Source organism: Barbus barbus (assembly GCF_936440315.1).
Source record: "Barbus barbus genome assembly, chromosome: 14".
Classification (NCBI taxonomy): Eukaryota; Metazoa; Chordata; class Actinopteri; order Cypriniformes; family Cyprinidae; genus Barbus; species Barbus barbus.
In genome coordinates, this window is record NC_136742.1 from 10,423,030 (window position 1) to 10,432,176 (window position 9,147).

The following is a 9,147-nucleotide window of genomic DNA, read 5'->3' on the forward strand; positions in this document are numbered from 1 at the left end:
TTTTACTAAATAGCCAACACCTTTTTAGCTTGTTTCATTGTTTGTGCAATTATTATTTCTGTGCAAATTAGAGCTGTCAAAATTAACACATTGACTCACGCGATTAATTATGTAAGTGTAATTAAATTTTCTTCACTCTATTATTGGTTGACATTCTGAAAAATGATTGACTGGCAGAAGAAACACAGGCTGTTCCCCTAAGGCTGTTACAGGGGCAGGTGCGATTTGTCATGAAACCGGTTTCTGTCATATCTGACAACTGGAAGCACCATTTTATATTGATATTAAACAAAAAAATTGCATTATCACAGCTTTGTTTTGAAGAAGAGAAAAGTGTAGGTGAGACAATAAATAGCACAGTTGCATTAACTTTATACGCACATATCCCACTATGCGTTTTATACCTATATTAAAAACATAATTAATGGTATATATAAAAAAAATCGCAATGTATTTAGGTCCTAGGCCATTGAGAGATTTATAAACGAGTAAAAGTACTTTAAAATCAATCCTAAATGTAACTGGAAGCCAGTGTAAGGACCTGAGGACTGGTGTGATATGCTCAGATTTTCTGGTTCTAGTCAGAATCCTGGCAGCAGCGTTCTGGATGAGCTGCAGCTGTCTAATGGTCTTCTTTGGAAGGCCATTGAGGAGACCATTACAGTAATCCACCCTGCTGGTGATAAAGGCATGAAAGTTTCTCCAAGTCTTGACTGTAAACAAAACATCTAATTCTTGCAATGTTTATGCTGATTTAGTTACAATTTCATCATTGCATTTTCAGAGGGAGTCAATGGGGCTATAGTCATTTCGAGACAAGGCTAGGTAAATTTGGGTATCATCAGCATAGCTGTGATAGGCAATTTGGTTATTTCTCATTATTTGACTTAGTGGGAGCATATACAGCCTAAACAAGAGCAGTGCAAGAATTGAGGCTTGTGGGACTCCGCATGTCATGGACGTCCACTTAGACTTATGCTCTCCTATACTCGCATAATAACCTCTCCCTTCTAAGTATGACCTGAACCATTTGATTACCATCCCCTCTAGAAGTATGACAGTGTCAAACGCAGCACTATGATTTAGTAGTACCAGCACTGATATTTGGCCAGAATCAGAATTAAAGCGAATATCATTTATTATCTTAATGAGTGCAGTCTCTGTGCTGTGATGCGCTCGGAAACCAGATTGAAAATTGTCCAGGTATCCATTTGAGTTTAAGTAGTTGTTCAGCTGATTAAAAAACTACCTTTTCAATAATCTTACCTATGAAAGGAAGATTTGATATTGGTCTATAGTTACTCAACATGGTGTTATCAAGATTGCGCTTTTTTAGAAGGGGCTTAACTACTGCAGTTTTCAGGGAGTTTGGAAAAGTCCCAGAAAGAAGTGAGGCGTTCTAAATCTGCTTCTAAACAGTTAAGCACACTTTTGAAAAAAGATGTGGGAAGTGTGTCAAGATAGCAGGTTGACGATTTAAGGTGCTGTACTATTTTTTCCAAGATTTTGCTATCAATTGCTTCAAAAATAGACAGTCACTTCTTTTTGAACTTGCGATTGAATCTGTGTGACCTGCATAACTTGAGGATGTGCCAATCTCCTTTCTGATATTATTGATCTTCTCAGAAAAGAAGGAAGCAAACTCATTGCATTTGCTGTTGGAGAGCATTTCACTGGGAATCTGACTTGAGGGGGGGGGGGGGGGGGGGGGGGGGGGGGGGGGGGGTTGTCAGTCTCTCAACAGTAGCAAAAAGAGTACGAGGGTTGTTTAAGTTACTGTTTATAAGGTTTGAGAAGAAGGTCTGTCTACCTGTGGCTAGTTCCACATTGAAAGCATGAAGCCTGTCTTTATAGATGCTATAGTGAATTTCGAGTTTCGTCTTCCGCCACATCCGCTCAGCTTTTCTGCATTGTCTTTTCATACTATGAACTGCTGTTGATTTTCTCCAAGATGATTTTTGTCTGCCAGTCTTCTTGCCAGACTCTCCTGAGTCTTCTTTCTTGACTTCTTGATTTATGTACATAAATCACAATGTCATCTGCGTACATTTGAATATGTAAATCAGGACTCACATCTGGAAAGTCATTCAAGTACAAACTAAAGAGTAATGGCCCTAGGGTTGACCCCTGAGGAACCCCTGTAGAACAATCTCTTAAAGAAGATATGTGTTTTTAATCAAGGTAGTGGGTACAATGTTCCCTTGATGTAAGATAAGACCATTTTATTGTATTTTCTTTTATTGTACATAAGTTCTTCAGTCTGATACTCATAAGAACACCTGGAGATTTAGTTTGGTGCTCACACCGCACATAGTGTGACCCATTAAATATAACTATTAAAAAATAATAATAGTAGTAATAATAATAATATTAATAATATTAATTAATATTATTATTGCACTTTTATTTCAAGTTCAAGTTGATCTTTATTGTCATTCCGCTACATGTGGGGACATACAGTGGAACGAAATGTCGTGCCTCGCAGGACCACGGTGCTACATAAATACAGACATACAACAATGAAGTAAAAAACACTATAAACCTATACACAACTAACCTACTGATAGATTTAACTATAAGTACACTATATATATAAGTATTTACCCTATACAAACTAAAAAAATAAAAGATAAAAAATACAAACTATACGAATGCTTCACATAAATATTTACCCTATATACAAACTAAAAAATACAAACTATACGGATTCTTCACATAAATATTTACCCTATACAAACTAAAAAATAAAAGATAAAAAATACAAACTATACGAATGCTTCACATAAATATTTACCCTATATACAAACTAAAAAATACAAACTATACGGATTCTTCACATAAATATTTACCCTATACAAACTAAAAAATAAAAGATAAAAAATACAAACTATACGAATGCTTCACAGATACTGTACATGTGCAAGGAGAAACATTTTGAGTCAAGCAGCTGGTTGGGGAACAGTGCAGGATGATTTGTAGTGCATGAGTATGTAACATACATATATTGCCGAGTCTTTTGTGGAAGTGTCTAGTGCACATAGAGGAGAGTGTGTTACTTCAGGTGGTTTGTACAGGCCCACTCACCTGTGTGTAGCACACTTCGAATTGCACAAAAAAAAAAGTTCCATACAGTTTTTTCTTTGGTGTGGTAGGGTTGCGGGGGTTTTTTTTGGGTGGGGTGTGTTCCATGTTTCAGGAGGTAGGGGTTTGCATGGGGTTTCAGAGGGGGGCGGGGTGGTTTGAGTTCAGGGCTCTCACAGCTTGGGGGAAAAAGCTGTTGAGCAGTCTGGCGGAGCGGGTTCTGATGCTCCGGTACCGTCTTCCTGATGGTAGGAGCTGGAAGAGACTGTGGGAGGGATGGGTGGAGTCTGTTGGTTTTGTTGGAGCATCGTGTAAGGAAAATGTCCAGGATGGAGGGGAGAGGGGCACCGATGATCTTTGCAGCTGTGTTCACTGTCCGTTGGAGGGTCTTGCGGTCAGCAGCACTGCAGTTCCCGTACCAGACAGTGATGCAGCTGGTCAGCACATTCTCAATGGTGCCTCTGTAGAATGTGGTGAGGATGGGTGGAGGGAGACTTGCTCTTTTCAGCCGGCGGAGAAAGTGTAGACGCTGTTGTGCCTTTTTGGAGAGTGACATGGTGTTGGAGGTCCAGGTGAGATCCTCTGTGATGTGCACCCCCAGGAATTTAGTGCTGCTGACTCTCTCCACAGTCGAGCTGTCGATGGTCAGTGGGGGGTGGTCAACGGAGTTTCTCCTGAAGTCCATCACAACCTCCTTTGTCTTCTCCACATTGAGGGACAGATTGTTAGTGCCACACCATTCAGCCAGCTGTCCCATTTCCTCTCTGTAGTGCGTTTCATCGTTGTTGCTGATGAGACCTACCACTGTTGTGTCATCAGCAAACTTGATGATGTGGTTGGAGCTGAACTTGGCAGTGCAGTCGTGGGTCAGCAGTGTGAAGAGCAGCGGGCTGAGCACACAGCCTTGTGGGGCACCTGTGCTCAGTGTGGTAGTGCTCGAGGTGTTGTGGCCGACACGGACTGACTGAGGTCTTCCGGTTAGAAAGTCCAGGATCCAATTACAAAGGGAATTGTTAAGGCACAGCAGGTTTAGTTTATTTATGAGCTGTTGTGGGATTATTGTGTTGAATGCCGAGCTGAAGTCAATGAACATTTACATTTATTCATTTAGCTGACGCTTTTATCCAAAGCGACTTACAATTGCTATATATGTCAGAGGTCGCACACCTCTGGAGCAACTAGGGGTTAAGTGTCTTGCTCAGGGACACATTGGTGTCTCACAGTGGATTCGAACCTGGGTCTCTCACACCAAAGGCATGTGTCTTATCCACTGCGCCATCACCACCCACTGAACAGCATTCTAACATAGGAGTCTTTATTTTCTAGGTGTGGTAAGAGCCAGGTGGAGGGTGGAGGAAATTGCATCGTCCGTAGAGCGGTTTGGACGGTATGCAAAAAAAAATGTGCTGCTGAGTGAAGAGCACACGTGAGGTGCATCAGTGAATGAAGGTTTGCATTTTGCTGTGAAACCAGCAGCGCATAGACTGGATTTATGCTTTCAGCTTGAATGTAAATCTTATACAGTCTTACAGTTAGTCGATCTAAAATGGCGATTGTGCATTAACATCTCTCAAACATGTCGGTATGCAAATGAACGGTCTGAACATACAGTAGTCAACATTTGAAGTGGACCAAAAAAGTTAATCAAAGTTGTCCTAAGACAAGAACGCATTTTGGTTTTAGGACAACTTTGATGAAAGGTTTTGATCCACTTCAAATGTTGACTAGTGCATTTATCCATCACATTTTTTATTTTAGTTGTGCATGCGCACCACTTATGTGCACCCCTGATTATATAGTATTATACATGTGCAAAATTAACTTGCCTGTGACCGTGTACTTGCTTTGTAGTGTAAACATGCTTTTGTGAAATGTCATCCTTACAAGCTTGTCAAAGCACATTCACTCATGTACTTAGACGTTTCATTACATGCATTTTGCTCAGTGCCATGCTTATAATATGCTTATATAAAACTGGCATCGTTATTAGCAGTTAGGTTCTCTGTCTGTGTGTTGGAGTTACTTCATCTTCTGAATGCCATCCCAGTCCTCTTCTGTTCAGGGCTTCTAGAGCTCAGATGGGCAAGGGGAGACGCTCCTGAGCCATTGGCTATAAGCAATCATCAGTTAAACCAAAATCCTCTTCCCCTTTTTTCACAGTTTTTTTACGCTGCTGCTTTTTATTTTTTGGCAGCACAAACTGTCTTGAGCAAATTGGAAAACATTTCTTCTGAATGACAGGAAAAGATTTGTGTGTTTTGACTCTCCACTTGACTTTCATCAAATTTTTCGCAGATGTGTCTGTTTTCTTGTATCTTTTTGGCATGGATAGGTTTTATTGCGAAAGAGATACTCTGTCCTTCGCTGTGCCTCTCTCCAATGTGTTTTATCATGTGTTAACATTCAAATGACTTGAAGTGGAGAACAAATATACTCTGTAGTTCCTCTAGGATGCATTTACACAGTCAGTGTTTTAGATTAACAGCCATATTGAAAGAGTCATGAAATTATACTGTTCATACAGCATCTTACAGGAGCGGATTGAATACTGTATGGCTACTGTACTGTAAAGACAATACTGTCTGCCATAGAGTGTTATTACATGCTTTAATTCATATTTCATATGCAGTTTGTGTTATTTTGTAGCTAAGTTGTAGCTAAGTTTTTGGTGTAGGGATGCAAAATATAGCAAATCTCTATTGGTTTATTGGTTGATATCTAAATTTCATTATAATGTTGTGATGCCAAAGTTCACTTAGTTCACTGAAAAATGAAAATTCTGTCACCCAAAAATACAATGAAAGTCAAAAGGGTTTCATTGACTTGCATTGATTGCTCAGTGATTGGTCAACAAAATTGCTAATGCGACAATAAAACAACAAATTTGACATTTCTCAAAATACCTTTTTATGTAGTCTACTAAGGAAGAAATTAATTAACGTTTGAAATGATGTGAGGGAGTAAATTATTACAGAATATTCATTTTTGGTTGAATTATCATTAAACTGAAGGCAATCTTGTTCTTAACTGAACTTTATACGGTTTCTTTTACTCTCTTGGTTGGAAACTGTGTTTGGTGTTACTGACACTGCATTAAGCTGGTTCAAGTCTTACCTCTCAGACCGTAGGCGGTTTGTGTCCCTGGGTGGATGCAGGTCCAATATTGGTTCAGTGCAGTTTGGTGTTCCCCATTCACTCAAAATCTGGTGATAATTCGGCTGTTGCCTTTCTTGAACATTGCATATTGGAGGTAAAAATATGGATGTCACACAATTTTCTTTGTCTCAACAGTGACAAGACTGAGGTTATGCTGATTGGTTCACTCCACCAAATACGTAAAGCTGGCACTTTAACCTTAAAGATGGATGGTTCTGTTGTGGAGTTTCAAACTAAATTAAAAAATCTGGGGGTGATATTTGATTCAAACTTGACATTTGTTCCTCATGTCCAGAACACGGTTAAAGTATAATTTTTTCACCTCAGAAACATTGCAAGATTGCGCCCCATGTTATTTTTCTCTGTAGCCGAAAGATTGATCAATACGTTTGTCTTTTCTCGAATCGACTACTGTAATGCTCTGCTCGCTGTGGTCTCTAAATCAACTCTAAACAAATTGCAGTATGTTCAAAATGCAGCTGCCAGAATCCTGACAAGGTCCAGGACAAGTGAACACATCACTCCAATCTTGGAGTCCTTGCACTGGCTTCCGGTCAGGTTTCGCATAGATTTTAAAATTCTCATGCTTGCCTACAGGGCCCTGCATGGTTTAGCACCTGAATATCTGACTGAACTTTTAACTATCTACATCCCAAGGTGTAATCTCCGCTCATCTGATTCTGGCTTGTTAACTATTGCTGCGACTCGTTTACGCTCTATGGGTAACCGGGCTTTTTCTTCTGTGGCGCCAAAACTTTGGAATTCTCTCCCTTCTGAAATTAGACAGGCTGAATCTTTTAGTGTTTTTAAATCTTCTCTTAAAACGTATTTTTTCCGGTTAGCATATATGTGAATTTTTTATTTTTTTTGTATTCTTGTGTGTATCTTTTGTATTTGTATGTAAATCTCTGTGAGATGCTACTTTTAAAGGCGCTATATAAAATAAAGTTTATTATTATTATTATTTTTAGTATGTCATGTTTACATGTGTTTGCCCTGGTGTGTTGGGTATGGGGCTGGAGGACTCGCAGGCTCTTTGGAAGGCAGTGAGGAAAATACTGCTCTCTTGTACAACTTGAGGTCTGAACTGCATTAAAGAACTGCCAGTCACCCTCCTTGTAAATCTGCTCAAAGTAAAAAAAATAAGAGAGTGAAAGGAAGATGGAGGTATTTGAGGCAGAGAACTGGAGGATCTCTTGTGTTCTCAGATTTGGCCGTAATACTGAAAGAGTTTCTTTTGACCTCCTGGATGTTCTTTCACCCGTTACCCCCTTCTCCCATTATCTATCTATCTGTCCATCTGTCTTGATTTTTATGGATTAAGTGTCTTTTCCATAGATGATTGCAGATCCTGCTTTTGACCTGACAGCAGTATAATTTAAGGGTGAGCGGTATGACCAAAATCTTGTATAATAGTTATTTTATGTTACAGTAGTCATATATACTGCAGTGTAGCTATTATTAACAACCCAGCGTTGTTTTATATGCATAATCATTTCGTAGTAATTCCACCTTTTTAATAATCTAGTTCCTTCTTAAATCCTGTGGGCATGCTGGAGCCTCTCCCTGTTTTGTTGTGTTGTTTCATCTTGTCTCGGTTTTGTTTGGTTTTGCATTTATTTAATTATTAATTTGATCTTGTCTTAGTTTTGTTTGTTGTTGTTTTGGGTTATTTTGTTATGTCTTAATTTTCTTTTGTTTGGTTTTGGTTTTGTTTTTTGATTAGTTTTTTTTTGCTCTACATTGTTTTTTTTTTTGTTTCATCTCACCTCGGTTTTGTTTGGTTTTGGTTTTTGATTTATTTAAATATTAGTTTTATCTTGACTTGATTTTGTTTTTTGTTGTATTGGGTTGTTTTGTTATGTCTTCGTTTTCTTTTGTTTGGTTTTGGTTTTTGATTTGTTGTTTTATTTTGTTTTGTATTAATGATGTTGTACAGTTTCAGACTGTAGCAGTCTGCTGTATCTTTCACAACTTAGCACTCAGACCTGGCTTGCAAGATGTCCCATGCAAATGATGTGCCTGATCTTCATAATTCTTTTAGTGAGTCTGGTGCTAAAACTACACAGACTATGCATATAAATGACGTTAACTCATTGTGGGGGAATTCTCCCTTTGGTCTTTTCACTTCTGCTTTGGCAATTAGAGACAGTGATTTGTGGTGTGTTATGAAAGCACTCAGGTGGGGGGTGCACTCTGACTGCATCCAAACGGCTTCATCGCAGTCTGAATGTGAGAAAAACTGTTTGGAAGGCTATTGAGAGGAAGATGAGGTAAAGGATCGGGTCAGTGTCCAAATGGTTTGTCTGTTTTGTAATAACAGGATTTCCCTCCTGAAAACACAGGGTTAGACGGAAGCTTCCAGCTGGATGCACATAGGTGTGTGTGTGTGTGTGTGTGCGTGCTTGGACGGAGTCTGTGGGCTTGTGAATACTCACTGATCTAAACCATTGTCACTCTGGAGTGTGTGTACTTTGAGGAAATGTCCCCAGAGGCAAGCTGACATGACTTCCTATTGGTAATATCTGGCAACAAATGACTGATAAATACATTTAAATAATGTTGTGTTTATTTTAAAAATGCAGTTTGGGTTAAGCTTAGTTTGCATAATTAGCATAAAAAAAAATAAAAAAACAGATGGCTGTGGTCCTCATTTAGATAAGTAACCATTTGTGTGTATTGTAATCTGACCTTCCTCGGCTAAATGGTTGTAATATCTTTTGTTTTCCTTTGGATTGGATGGACAGATGTGGCCAACAACCACAAAACACACACAACACACACACGTAATGCCAGTACCTCCTGCAGAGACACTGTCTGGAACTCCTATCAACCCACATACTGCAAAGTTCACATGGGGTCAGATGATACTGTTGGAAACTTTTTAACATTGATCTAGCAATGAAACTG

At 39.1% G+C, this 9,147-nt stretch overlaps 1 protein-coding gene across 4 annotated transcripts in view; it reads left to right on the forward strand.

The window, feature by feature from the left end:
- Window positions 1–9,147, forward strand: part of LOC306879732 (ras-specific guanine nucleotide-releasing factor RalGPS2-like) — a 132,388-nt gene that overhangs the window by 77,639 nt on the left and 45,602 nt on the right. The window lies entirely within an intron of this gene.